This window comes from Channa argus, chromosome 6 (genome assembly GCF_033026475.1).
Source record: "Channa argus isolate prfri chromosome 6, Channa argus male v1.0, whole genome shotgun sequence".
Classification (NCBI taxonomy): domain Eukaryota; kingdom Metazoa; phylum Chordata; class Actinopteri; order Anabantiformes; family Channidae; genus Channa; species Channa argus.
This window is the reverse complement of record NC_090202.1, coordinates 9,430,062-9,444,647: the sequence shown is the minus strand read 5'-3', so window position 1 is coordinate 9,444,647 and position 14,586 is coordinate 9,430,062. Positions and strand designations below refer to the sequence as shown.

Genomic DNA, 14,586 nt, shown 5'->3' with positions numbered 1-14,586 from the left:
ATAAACCCGTTACTACACTTTTCCCATCAGTGGAACTGCCGCTCTTCACAGAGCTTAACTGTGACGCAGGGCAGCATGGTATTGTACCTTGTTCAACTACTTCAGGGAACGAAGTTCTATTCATAACCATTTCAGTCCATTCACTTGGTACAACACATGTATTGGACACATATTCACGCCCTGACAAGCATCCCTCAAACTCAAGGACAAGATCCCCATTAGCTACTCTAGAAGCATCTTGCGAGACAAAACCCTACCCATTGGAGAACCCTTATGTATCAGCTCAGGTTCCTGCCATGCCATGGCAGAAGAGCAGTCATGCAGGATCGCTTCACTGCCAAACTGCTGAAGGTGACATGGCACATACAGGTGGTGACAACAAACACAGCATTGAAATGCTCGCAACTTTAACCTTCCTCTTGTGTTAGGGTCGGCACCGACCCATTTTCAGTTTTAAATGCATAAAAAAAACATATACATTTGTTTGTTACATCAAGGCTTTTTGAATTTGTCAGTAACCTCTATTTCAACAAAATAAAAAACATTTAAAACTTCTAACTAAATTATGAAATGCTCTTATTAAAATTATGACATTTGTGATGTTAGGGTCGGTTTCGACCCACTGCTAAAAATAAGGTTATAAAGCAATATTTAGAGCAAAAACTGAAATAATAAGTGCACTGTCAGCCTAAACACTGACAGCCAGCTCCTCTCCCAATCATGTGAGCTTTAAGTGACTCTTGTTTTCCTGTATAGCTGCACAAATACAGAACAAACAAACAAACATGGACGCGTCCAGACGTGTGAATTCAGTATTGAATTGGTGACTTGCAGAGTTCACATCTCCAATTTACAGCTTCAAAAATGAGAAAGATTTTAAATGAGCCAAGTTCTGGATAGTATTTTTGGTGAAAATGAGGAAGTAAACACAGAGGAACAAAGCGACATGGATAAGCAGGTTTCTGAGGAGGAAGACAATGTAAAGTTTCATCCAGAAGAGACAGACACATCTGATGAGTCTGATAAGGAAGTCACCATTGAAGAATTTGCTGAAAGTCCAAAGATGGTAATATCTTTTGGAGGTCAGTACCTCATGATGCACATGGCAGGGCAGCTGCTGCAAATGTCATCAAAATGACCCCTGAAATCACAAGGTTTGCTGTGACGAGAGTCAGTGACATCAAGACATGTTTTGAGCTTTTTATGCCATTGTCACTAAAAAGAGTCATTCTTGCTTTGACAAACCTTGAAGGAAAAAAAAGTCCATGGTGACACGTGGAAAGACATTGATGAGGAACACTTAGATGCTTACCTTGGTGTTCTTCTTCTTGCTGGAGGGTACAGATCCTGCAATGAGGCCACTGATAGTCTCTGGGATGCATCAACAGACAGAAATATTTTTCGTGCAACAATGTCACTTATGGTATAAAAATCTGGGCAGCCTGTGATTCAAAAACAAGCTATGCCTGGAATTTATAGATTTACACAGGCAAAGTTGCTGGCGGCATCCCAGAGAAAAATCAAGGAAAACGTGTGGTCCTCGATATGACTACTGGACTGCAAAGTCACAATATCATTTGTGACAATTCTTTGTACCAGCTATGACCTTGGATAAGAGCTTCACAGGAGGAAACTTTTAGTGAAATTTTAGAGAAATAATTTTATTTTTTGGCTTTTCCTTGAAGTAAATGTATACGGGTCAAAACTGACCCGTAACACCATAGATTTTACTATTATTAAAAATATTAAAAAAAAAAAAAATGAGCAAAATTATTAAAGTGATGTGTTCTAACAACCCTTAATAATGGTAAGGTAACAAAACAATCTTGTATTTATTTATATTTTTCTATTGAGGTTCATTTTACAATGTTCTTATATTAAGATTGAGGGGTATAATGACAAAAAAAAGCCCCAAAAGGCCCACACCTAAAACATTAAAACTAATATTTTCATTGAAAAAGAAGCCTAACAAAGTAACCAACAAATGAGAAACAAATTAGATGAGAAATAATTGTTTTTTTGTGTATTTTACAGCTGATTTAGGACACGGGTCAAAACTGACCCGTTAACACAAGGGATGGAAACAGAAAGCTAACACAAGAGGAAGGTTAACAGCCCCAGAGGCACCACAGCCATCATACATCATGCACAATAACTATAAAAATATTTAATAACACATTTTGGGTCCCAGTCGAAACATAGTAAGGCAAAGCTGAAAAGCAGCAATTCTATGATCTGGCAGACATTGACTGGGAGTCAGCGTTTCTGTGGATTCACCGAGAAACCCAGAGCCTGAACATGAGACAGAACCTTTCTCCATGTTCTCTCGAGCTCGTTACCAGAGCCCAGTCATCTAAACAGGCCAATATGCAAATATCTTTTTCCCAAAGAGGAGAGATGCATGTTGAAACCATTGTCGAGCATGTCATCGTCATTTGGGTCAGCACCCAACACTAGCTTATTCTGCTTCTGGCTTGCCCCAGTGGTGAGTTTGCAGTCCTCGAACCCCTCAACACAATCCATAACCTCTCCTCAGCTAAGTATGGGCACTTCTGGATAATCCTCATCAACTGACAAAGCAGCACAGTTAGCAGACATTAGCTAAACAGACAGTAACACATTCGAGATGTTGCTAAAATGAGAAAGCATACCGCACTCAAAATCCGTGCTCCACGGGCCAACGGCTAGCCAACTGAGGCTGTTGTTGCTAACACCAAGTGAAGAGACAGCTAGTAAGCATAAGGTGTTCCTAGCAAGGTGGTGACGGGGGTTTATATGTTTATATGATATAGGTCACCACAGGCTGCCAGTTTTTATGGAGTGATTAGAGGTTTCTTCAGCCAGGGCACGAGGGCATGTTATCACATAGGTATGTTATACCGAGTGAATCAACTGAAAGGAAACTATATAAAGGCCCAAACATGCTTTAGATAAAATACTGTGATATACTTTAAAACTGTCTAATTACATTTTTTTAGGCCACAGCACTCTGCAACACACACACACACAATGACTAAACAGGTGTTTACTATGTTTCTCAGAAAATGCCTAGGTCCCAATGATGGAGCAGACTTGTTATTGACGTAGACTGACATACTATCTACACTGCACTGCTTTAGCAACATCATAAAACATTAGCGTACTGTACCCTCTCTTTGCAGAGCACAGTGAATAAACTTGTGTGGAAACAACCCTCTGAATAGCCTCCATTCCAGTATCAAATCTGATTTGGAAATAAGGAGGGAAAAGAAATGCACATTTTGATACAGTACCATAAAAATCCGGCCAAGAGGCATTCATGGAATGACCACATGCTATACTCTATTAGCTTTAAAACAATGGGTCTACAGTCAGCAGTCATAGCCTGAGATTTGAGCTGTGATCAGGCAGAGGGGAGAAACTTTATGTATGCATGTTTTTCTACACAAATACCACAAAATGCTGGAATAATTACGCTGAGTTTTGATAGTTTCATTAAAATATTTTACATCCAAAAAAGAAAGAATAACTAAAAACATCTTTAAACAACTTAAATAACTCCCACCCAGAAACAAAATCACTACACATACATATTTTAGACTGTACATACGTGTGTGTGTTGGTGTTTGGAGGTGGTGGTTGTGGGGATGTCTGTGTTTTAATAGGATATACAGGTCACTAAAAGCAAAACATCCTAAGTGACAGAGGAAATACAAATGTATCTACACATTTCCTGGGGAATTTGGTGCCACACCCTTTTCTTCAACTGTTTTTTGCAGTTTGAACAATTGTGGTTCCCCTTCAGAAACTAGGATGAGTTAATCTAGAAGAATCCTAAAAATGAATGGGCAAACAAGTGAAGAATATCAACTGCACGCTGGAGACAATTTGTTTTACATTTACTGAGCTGGAAAGAATGTTTGTACTCATGTCCTGTGAACTAATCATTAATCTTTGTGACTGATCTCTGGAGTGTAAGTCCACATCTCTCCCTGATGCCCAATATATGATTCATAACAATGGTCATCTCCACCACACACTTCTACATACTCACTTCCGGTATAATTGCGTGAAAAACATAAAATAGCACAGAGAGTCAGGAAGAGCAAAGAGCCAAAAAGGACCTCCAAAAAAAATACAAATGGAATTTTACTTGAGGCATCTGGGAGCTACAAAGATGACTTTTTTGCTTTATTGAAAGAAACAAAATATTCAGACACATGTCTTTTAAACAGAAGAACTGAAATCTTGTGCAAACACAGTTTGCTGGATAATTACAAACATTTGAGTCATACAGTGATTCAATATACTTACTTATAAGAGCAAGTGTGACAGCGACATGACACGCCAACCAAGCAGTCCTCAGCATTCCCTTGCACATACACAAGTGCCGAACATTGTAAAAAGGCCTTGTGAAAAATGGATCTCTAAAAGTCCATTCAGCAGTCTGAAGCCCCTTTCAGACATAAACTCTAGAGAATGTCAGAAAGATCAGGTCCTGACATTGTCTGGAACTTCCCTTTCAAACATGTAACCAAAATCGTGAGATAGTCCACGTTCTCACCTATGAAGAAGTACTCTGGATAATGGGCAAGGGGTGATGCTTGGGCACTTTGAGTAGGGGGCAGAACATGAAACAAAAAACAAAGCTGCAGAAGTGACAGCGTTTTCCTTCCAGCACTTGAGAGATGGATGAGACTACCCATTCAACAGTAATGCTGGCTGTTGCCATGTTGATATCAACAGTAAATTTATTTAGACGTATCGGCAGTCTTAACCAAAGGATGGAAAACAGCATATGGGAAAGAAGAAAAGAGAATATATTTGCCCGGTTTTGCAGCAGCCGCAGTAAATGGACATCATCAACACGCCAACTCACTCATGGTGAATCCTCTGTAGTATTACCTCCTCTATTCACAAATGAGCTTGGGTGGAGATAATCCCTACTTTGCGCTAGGGTGCTGGCTGGGTAAAGTCCGGGTAATATCAGGGCCAACAGACTCTGGCATTTGCTTTCACACATTCACCTACCCCAGAGAAAGTTTAAAAAATGTCTGAAAGGGGCTTGAGAGTCTACTTCAGTCATTGCTCTTCTGCAGAGCTTGCAATAACTATCTAGCTTTCAGCAGGTATGAGACTGAATTAGGGCCAATTCATGCTTTTGACATCAGTCTGTCCAATACAGAGGGTCAGAGTACACTGCAGCCCAAAAACAACAAAACAAGGGAGTTCTTCCTTCTATAGCTAACTGTCCAGAGTTAAATTGTGAATGGTCTGCACTTATATAGCACCTTTCTCCCTATTGGTAATCGAAGCACTTTACACTGCTTCTTATTCACACACACACACACACACTCTGATGGGGGAGCTGCTATGCAGCTGGCCCACACTCACTGGGAGCAACTAAGTTGGGGTTCAGTGTCTTGCTCAAGGACACTTTGACATGTGACCAGAGGAGCATGGGATCAAACCAACAACTGCGGGATTGGTGGATGACCGCTCTACCTCCCGCGCCACAGTTGCTATCATGTTTTGTTCTGTGCATTTGTTGAAAGTACATTTCCTATGTTCTATCACAAATAGAAGCATTTGTGCATCCATACTAGTGTGTGTCTGTTAAAGGGTAAGTAGAAATGATAAGATTACTTTTAACAGATCTTCACCTCTGTCCTGTGTGTGATAGAAGTGATCATTAAAGTAACTGGCTCTACTTAATGTGTGTCAAGCACAAGGTCACATATTAAAATGTTGATTTATCTGAAAAACTGAGGATTTACAGGGGTTTTGCTTGAGAAAATCAAACAAAATAATAAATGAGATTTGAAGATTTACTAATATTATTATGTACTATACCTTTAAAAAAACTATTAGTTTCTGACTTGGCATGTGTGACGGTCAAGCTCATGTGCATGTGGGGCACATAAGGTTAATTTACTCAATAAATCAACCTTGCTCAATAAAAAAAGATGGAGACAGAATAAGCTGTTTATTTACCCCATCATGCAGGATTTCATCTTTTTACAACACTTGTTTGTGGAAACATAAACCTACACACACCTTTCAACCCTATGCATGAAGCCTCATTTAGGGGGAAAAAATTAAGCAGGTGTAACAACACGCTATTCCACCTAAACCGGTAGACAAACTAAACTCTCAAGACATGAGAACAAAGAAGCGGTAAGAATAAAGACACTACAGAAAAAGGTTCATGTTCATTCATGTTATTGGATATCTGGATGCTTTGGAAGTCTCTAGAACAAAGCCTTCTCCCCAGAGATCAAATTTACAATCTATGCTTCCATCAGACATCCTTTACAACGCAGCACATCAGTCCTATTTGAGAAAGGCATAAAAGCTGGAGAACATTTTGAAATTATGTAAGGAGTACAAGTTCTTAATGTTATGGAGATAAGCACATTCATCACTGCCCTGTATCTAGACAGGATTCCTAGTCCTTGTGGCCTTGGATTCAGTGTAAGAATTCAGACAGCTGTAGCTCAGTTGGTAAAGGCAGTCATCCATGGTTCGATCCCTGCTCCTGGCTACATGTCGAAGTGTCCTTGGGCAAGACACTGAACCCCAAATTGCTCCCGGTGGGTCAGGTGAATGCCACTTTGCGTGGCAGCCACTGCAGCCACTGCCATTGGTGTGTAAGTGTGTGTGAGAATGGGTAACATTGTAAACTGCTTTGGATAAAAGCACTATATAAGTTACCATATACAGAAATAACCCAAATAGTCAGATGTGGTTTTCTTACAGTCCTGTGTGTGAAAATCATGTTCTCCTGTAAACCTACCACCTGACAGGGCTCTTGATGGCTATAAGCTCTTTTAGGTAGACAACCATTAGTACATCTATTAAGTGGCCTCCACTTTATTTTACTAAATGGGCAGACATATATACAGACCTTTAAAACTCACGTCCTTATGTACAGCACTTTGAAAATCTCCTATAACACTATAAAACATTAGTGTTAAGCCCTATAATGCTGTTTAAGTGCATCCTGCATGGATGGTGAGGCTCCTTTTCTCAGTCTCTCCCTCTGCTACCAGTGCAGTGTAACCATGTGGAGGATGCAAGCCGACCTGTGGCAAGAGAGGCCTCCTCAACATCTGTTTATCCTCGAACTTAAACCAAAAGGCTATATTTACCTCAGCTAACATAGCCAGTACAGAAAGGAGTCAAAGAGATGATGTAGCCTCTGTTCCGCCTAAGAGGCCTACTCCATCTTAAACTACTAAACTGAGAAGACCCTAACCTATGTTAAAGAAAATCCTAAGGACTATCAGCTGAATGCAAACACGTTTTGGACATTACGCTTTCTAAATTGTCCTCTTTTATGAGAAAAAGGCAGAGATTGGTAAACAACAATTTGAGGGAATCTGACCTCTGAGGGAGTGAGAAGACTAAAAAAACAGGAGGCATGATTGATAGATCAGCTGCCTACCTAGCAAATGCTGTATGACTAAACAGAAGGCCATAAAACAGAAGCTTATTTCAGGAAACATGTTGTGTTCCTGTGTGTGTGTGTGTACACACACACACAATAATATAATACTTTTATTATAAGAACAAGAACATGAACTCAATTAAGTTTAAGGAGAAGCAGCCCTGAACACACACACCAACTGTGATTTCTGGACACCTGCAATGCATTCAGAGATCACTTTTCTGTTACTTACACATTAGTACACATGAATAGCTTCTCTTTATCATTCACAGACTGTAATCATCACTGCTGTTTTTATGGAACTACACTGCCTTACATAACTATCAAATAAAATTTTATTTTCAATTCTCTGTACTTGTTCCTTGCCCACACAATGTGCTCACATTTTTTGTTCTGCTCACTCTTTGACTGCTGTTAGACAGGACAAACTATCTTTAAAGATCAACAACATTTATTTATGTGAATATAATATGTTTGTTTATCGTTGTCTCTCCAATACAATTGCCCTCTAACTTTTACTATCTTATCATTTATCTATCCATCTTGAAATTTCTAATATAAATACAATTCAATGCTAATTTTTGGCTCACTGGTATAGCATTGGGATGGGATACAGAAGGTTGCGGGTTAAAATCCCACCCCACCAGGTGTGGCCCCAGCCAGCCCCTTTTTACTATTATTACAAATACTGTTGTTTGTCACTGCTTTCCAAAGTCTAACTTACTTCAAATTGAATTCCTGTTTTGGAACGGTGCTGATAATCTTGCCATCCCTGTGTTTTGTGATTTCATTCTAAAATTACAAACAGCAGGAGGGCGTCCAAGGTGTTGTGGTTGGGAAAGAAGAGCCCTAACCAGAACTGGTAACAAAACACTGCATTTGCTGCCTAAGAAACATCAAGAGTCCTGTATAAACCCCAAAGATGGCCGTGACTGTATGCCTGTGTGTGTTAAACCCTTGTCAGGAGTGAAGAAGCAGAAATAAATAAATAAATCAACAACTGATTAGTCACCTCTACCAAGATATTTGAGATGATTCAACAAATTGTTTACAGGCAAAATATCTCAGGTGGCCCACATTCAGCTTTCTTTGAAGACAGGATTCTTTATTCCTGCAGCTGTTTGCAATAAAACTACAAGACAAGTAGCACAATATGAGATGGTCCTCAAGATCAGAGACTATTAGCAATTGTTATTTTGTTGCCTATGTAGCCAACTACAAGTTGACTGCTGAAGGAGCATTACAACAAAGTAATGTGATGTGATACACAATGAGTGTAGATTAGCACAAATAATGTGATAATATGAAAAACAAACCAATTTATATATTTTAAGGGGCTTGACAGGACTTTCCAAAATTGTGTAGTTATATATTCATTGATACTCTTATGTGTTTTATTATACAGGGTCTAGCAGAGTAATTTTTAAAAATGAACTGAACTGTCAATTCAGTTCAAAGCACTGCATTTTGAGAAAACATGTGTCACACAAGCAAATTAAGACTTCAACTTGACTACACAGTGGTAGTAGAAACTACACAACAAACTAAAGAAACACACTGCATAAAGCTTAACACAACAAAATTAAGAAATGTGCTGCAAGGAGCACAGAAGACAATGGAAATGTCTCTGGCACAAGCAAAAAATGGCCAATTCTCCTAGGCCACTAAAAAGTGACGAACATTTAGATTTGTAGATTTATTTTAGTTGCTCTGTAGTCTGAGCTCCTTGCAGTGTGTTTCTTCAATTGGTTTTGTTGTGGCTTTTCTCAGCACATTTCTTCATCGGGTTCAGTGTGGCCTTTTGCACAGCTTTTATTTAATTGGTTTTGCTTTGGCTTTTTTGCAGTGTTCTTATTTATTTGGTTGTGTTGCAGCTTTATGCAGCACATTTCTTCAAATGGCCGTATTGTGGCTTGTTGAAGCACGTTTCTTTATTTAATTGTGTTGAAGCATTTTGCAGTGCGTTTCTTCAATTGGTTGCACTGTGTTTTGAGCTTTAGGATTACTTTAAGAGTAAAACCAAAAGATGAGTAGTAGTATGTACAACATTCAATGACAATATTTGGGTTTGTCATTTTAAGGGCTGTGTTGCTGTTTGTCCCTCACATAGACAAAAGAATAACTTCATTTAGATAAATGAATATTTAGAGAAGTCAACTTGTAGTTGGAAACATAGACAACAGCATAACAATTGCTAACAGTCTCTGATCTTAAGGTTGTGATGGTGCCACAGTTAGGCTGTAATGAATCTTCATTACAGCCTAACTGTGGCACCATCACACCTCACCAAACAATGGGCCACACAGTGACCAGTAAAATTAAGGACTTTGCGTTATTGATAATCACAATATGCATTTGTTTGACAAGCTTAATGCCTTCAGTGGGACAGATCCATTTCTTGAAAGTTACAAACTTCTCTTGATTATAATAAATCAATCAAAAAGAGCTGCCAGGGACACGCTGCTGCACTGAGGTTATATATATATAAAAAACTCTAAGAATGTTCTGAACAAGACGTGTATTAAAATGTTTTCAGCCAATCAATTTATGAAATTGTACAAGTAAAAGGCAAAGAAAGAAGGCAGGAAATTAAGTGTGTGTAACTGGTACTTGTGGTACAAGAACCAGTACTATTAGCAGTCTCTTTGATAGTCTTAAACCATAACTTCAAAGTGTCATTGAAAAGGACATAATGTCTGTTTACTCAATACCTGCATGCTTTGAATTTTCGGGTCATAACACACACCAGTGGAGATGCATACTGATAAATTCCCTGTCAATAAACAGAACTCCTGCTTAGTTTTGCTTTTTATATGAAACGCCTTTAAACATCCATGGAAAGACTGAAAATTTCTTCATGGAACCTATAAACTGCGAGCATTGTATACTGATTGCTGCTGTCTGGTGCACAGTGTAAGATCAAAGGGTAGTAGAGTTACAATATGGAGAACCATGTAATTTCTATTTAACAAAAACATTATAGTACAAAAGCTGATTGCATTCAAACCTTGTTTCCTCTTAAATTTCGGAAGAAATGCAGGGTTCCCCTTTCCACAACAAATAATGCTGTGTGACACTTGGTGAATACTGAACAGGCCTACAGAGTGTCAGGGCCCTGGGCCACGGCTTCAGTTTCATGTAATTATTATTCCTAAAGGAAAGGGGAATTAGAATTGCGTATGCGATACAAATACATACAACACAAGCAACCAGAAAGAAGTCTTTGAATAGTTAGTTCTTGCTCTGATGTAGGAGGTGTGTGTATGTGTGTGTGTGTGCATGAGGTAGGGGGGTTGGACATCCTTGTTCCCAGGAGCACACTGAATCATACTACGTCCATGTTTACAGGCCAGTAGTCAAAAGATAACCGGTTTCAAGACACAGATCATCATTCTCAGATTTTCCCAGGTAAAAAAATGGTTCTATTTGTTTCAGATTGGTGGCAAACAGAATAAACGATGAAATACGTGCAGTGCTGCCATGCTCTGCTGCTCTTGTAGGAAAGATCCATCATACTGATATTCGACGTGTCATTTCCTGAGGGCTGGGGGATACAGCAGCAACACAGGCGATCTCTATGAAAGGGATACGACACGCCAAGGCATCATCACCGACCCATTCAGTACACACATACACATGTATCTATTATGCACTCACAAATCGGTCGCACTGTGCACACACGTCTTGTGACAGCTGAACACAATCTACATGTCCAAACACGTAGGCGCACGACCAATCCTCCTTTTATCACCGCAATTAAAACATGTTGCACAACCTCCCACGCCAAACCACTGCCATTTACAACTACTACAAGCCCCTTTCCAAAGAAATGCGTGTGGGCAACGAGACAGCCAAAATAATTCCCATGTATCTCATTCTGAAACAAATTTCTAAGGAAGGCAACTTCCGACTGCAGCACAACTACTCGAAATTCAAAGCTCGTCCAGGCTAACCAGCTGGCTAGCTTCGCGTCCAAACAAAGCTCCCATTGTCTGGAACTTGTAGTTTTACAGTTTTCTCTTGTCCCCTACAACTGCGATTAACACAGGTACGAAAAACTACAAGCCCGAGAGCTGCAGATCACTACGGACATGCGCACTATAGCCCCGAGAATCAGAAAGGTTGTAGAGTATTTGGTAGTTAATACAATTTTGCGGGTAGGGGCATAGCTAACCCTGTAAATATACTCTACTGACCGACAGGAAGTCGACGTGGAGAGCCGGTACAAACGACTCCATGTGGGACTGAAACTAACGTCCTCTCCGAGGAAAAGACGTTGTTCAGCGCACTGAGTGAAGTTGGTCGCTCGGCTGCCTCTCGGCGTTTGCCTCGTTCGCTCACTAACGCTTAGTTCGCTCTTTACTTTTAAGCGCTTTGGAATAACCCGCACTGTTCAACCTAAACGGTTCCGAGAAAGCCAAAAGAGCACACTTCTTACCTCATGCTTCTCTGCCGTTAGCCCTCGGCTCCTATTCCATTAAATTATTTCTCCAGACGTTGGGAAAACACTCGTTGGCCGATGGTCGACTGTCTGTTCACCGAGCGAGACGTTGCCAGCAAAGCTCAACCGAAACCACGGCGGTGCTGCGCCCGCGTTCAGTGCGCATGCGCGGCTCCGGTCGGCGCAACCTACAGATAGTAACACACAGGGGGCAGCGCACTAGAAGTTGTAATAGTACTGGTAGGATTAAGTGTGTAGTAATACACACTTAACTGGCAGTTTTATAGTTACAGCCAATGCAGTCTAATACCACAGTCCTGCAAGAAACGATTTCATAATGAAAGTGTCAATGTTCAGTTTCCCCACTCTGTTTTAGAGCCATTTGGCATTATTATTTTGCATTAAAATTCATAAAATTTCGTCTTTTTCCAGGTTGAAAGTATACATTCAAAGACTATTTCATGGTGTTGGGTAGTTTCTGAATTTATCCCTCTGGATCAATAAAGTCTTATCCTAGCCTACGAAATGTATAATTTATTTATTACTTTTTTTAAATATTATATTAATAATCTTGGCATGAAAAGCTAATAAGTCATCAAATAAATGCAGCAGAATAAAAATACAATATCTAGAATATCTGAATTGCAGTATAGTTCAAATGTTAAGAAGCAGAAAATGGAAAACTAACTGAAGTACCACTTCTGTACCACAACATTATAAGTAAAATATTAGAGTAACTGAACAGAGTTGTGTTTCAAAACGAATATTAAGTCAGAGAGAAGTACAACTGAGTGTTTAGCAGTAACTTTCCGGAGAAATAATCAGTGAATGATTGTGGGTGATCTTTATGGTGCTATATTATTAATTTTTAAGTTAATGCAACACATACAAATGCATCAATAGCACAACCTTGTGGTCGCTAAAAGTAATCAGTCCTTTGCCACTTATTTAATTGTTGTCTGACTGAATTATATTTACAACATTGTACTTTTTGTTTGTGTGAGGTTTCTCTTGTTGTTGTTTTTAATTCCAGCCAAAGATGTTGCACTAAACAGTTGGGGTCAATGCAGTTAATACAACCAAAGTATCTCAGCAAAGCTCTATTAAAGTGAGGTTTGTTAAATAAAACAGCTTTAGGCACAAAGCAAGTTGACCAACAGTAACACATTACATAACACACACAAAGCAGCTACATTTGTATTAGATTAAAGATTGACTTCACCGTTTACAACTTGCTTTCTCTGGCTTTAGTTTTTAGACTTCTCTCTGACTTTCCTATATTAAAACGTTTCTCTGCCTACAGCTGAAAAACTCCTCAGGATCACATCCCCCCCAGGAGTTTTTCATCATTAGGAGTTTAGATTATGTCATCAGGAGGAGCTCTGGAAAAGGAGGTAAGGCATGATTACAAATTCCGCAGTGACAAGCAACAAGAAAACATAATTTGACCTGAAGGTTCCTTTAAGTGATGTGATCTGGAGCCATTTTTCAGCTTCAAATAGAGAGATATTTTGATCTAGAGAAGTCAAGGGGAAGTTTAATGGCATTTATGTACATGTATTACCCAACCTAGAACCAAAAGGATCAAATTATATATCAGTGAAAGTGTCCTTTAAGGGGTCAAAAATCCTCCAAACTCATGCTGGGGCTCACAATGTATACACTCTTCAATGTGCTCAAAATTAGCCAAAAAAAGGGCCCAGCTTTCAGCAACGGGGTGTTTGCACTAATGTAAAAATGGGTAGTGGCTTACTGGCTGCAAACAACATAAAACATGAGTAACATCATACAATTACTCCTCACAACAAATCAAATACTATATTAATATTGATTTTTTTATAGGGAATACCAAATTCACAGAAATTGGTATACAGTGAGTTTTAAGATTTTTTTCTTTTCTTTTTTTCTCATTCACCATCCTGGGCACAGTCGTAACACAATAAAAACTATAGTCAAGACCTACACGTCATTAGCAATTTCACATAACACAATCAAAAAGTAGGAAACAGGTGGAAATAAGCAGGGAAACACATCAAAGCATTTGGCTATTAAAAAAAAACAATAATATTGATTTAGACTCAGTATATTTAGAATAAAGAAGAGCAAGAATGGGACTGCACATTCTGCAGTGATCTTTTGATAATTCTGGTATTTCACAAGTTTATGTTTTTACTCATAAAACTAATTATTGTAGAGGTTTTACATACTATATGGACTCATCACTGACAATATGTAAATGGTCTGCACTAATATAGCACTTTTCTACCTATTGCTACTCAAAGTACTTTACAGTGCTTCTTATTCACCCATTTGCACTCACAATCACACACTGATGGGGGAGCTGCTATGGAACTGGCCAACGCTCATCAGGAGCAACTAAGTTGGGGTTCAGTGTCTTGCTCAAGGACACTTTGACATGAGACTGGAGGAGCCGGGGGTCGAACAAACAACTGGAGGATTGGTGGATGACCGCTCTACCTTCCTGTACCAATAAGTATTTCCTAACAAACCAAAAAAATTATTTCTGCAAATAATACTGCTCTGTGTCGTTAGTAAATGGCCACTTATATAGCGCTTTTATCCAAAGCGCTTCAGTTAGGCAACAATGTGGACCAGACTGAAAATTCTGACTAGCTGTAATAGAGACAAAAACCTATAAACCCTTCGTATACATGCGTGCATTGTACGATACTGTAGGCCTATCCATACTTGTGAA

The 14,586-nt window shown here is 39.2% G+C and overlaps 1 protein-coding gene across 4 annotated transcripts in view; it reads right to left on the bottom strand.

Moving 5' to 3' along the window:
• Positions 1-12,026, bottom strand: part of sipa1l3 (signal-induced proliferation-associated 1 like 3) — a 71,817-nt gene extending 59,791 nt beyond the window's left edge. For 2 of the 4 annotated variants that reach the window (XM_067506442.1, XM_067506444.1), the window contains exon 1: positions 11,868-12,026. The gene's annotated coding sequence lies outside the window, so the exon portion shown is untranslated. The remainder of the gene's footprint in view (positions 1-11,867) is intronic. The other 2 variants (XM_067506443.1, XM_067506445.1) reach the window with 2 other exon arrangements.
• Positions 12,027-14,586: the final 2,560 nt, after the last annotated feature.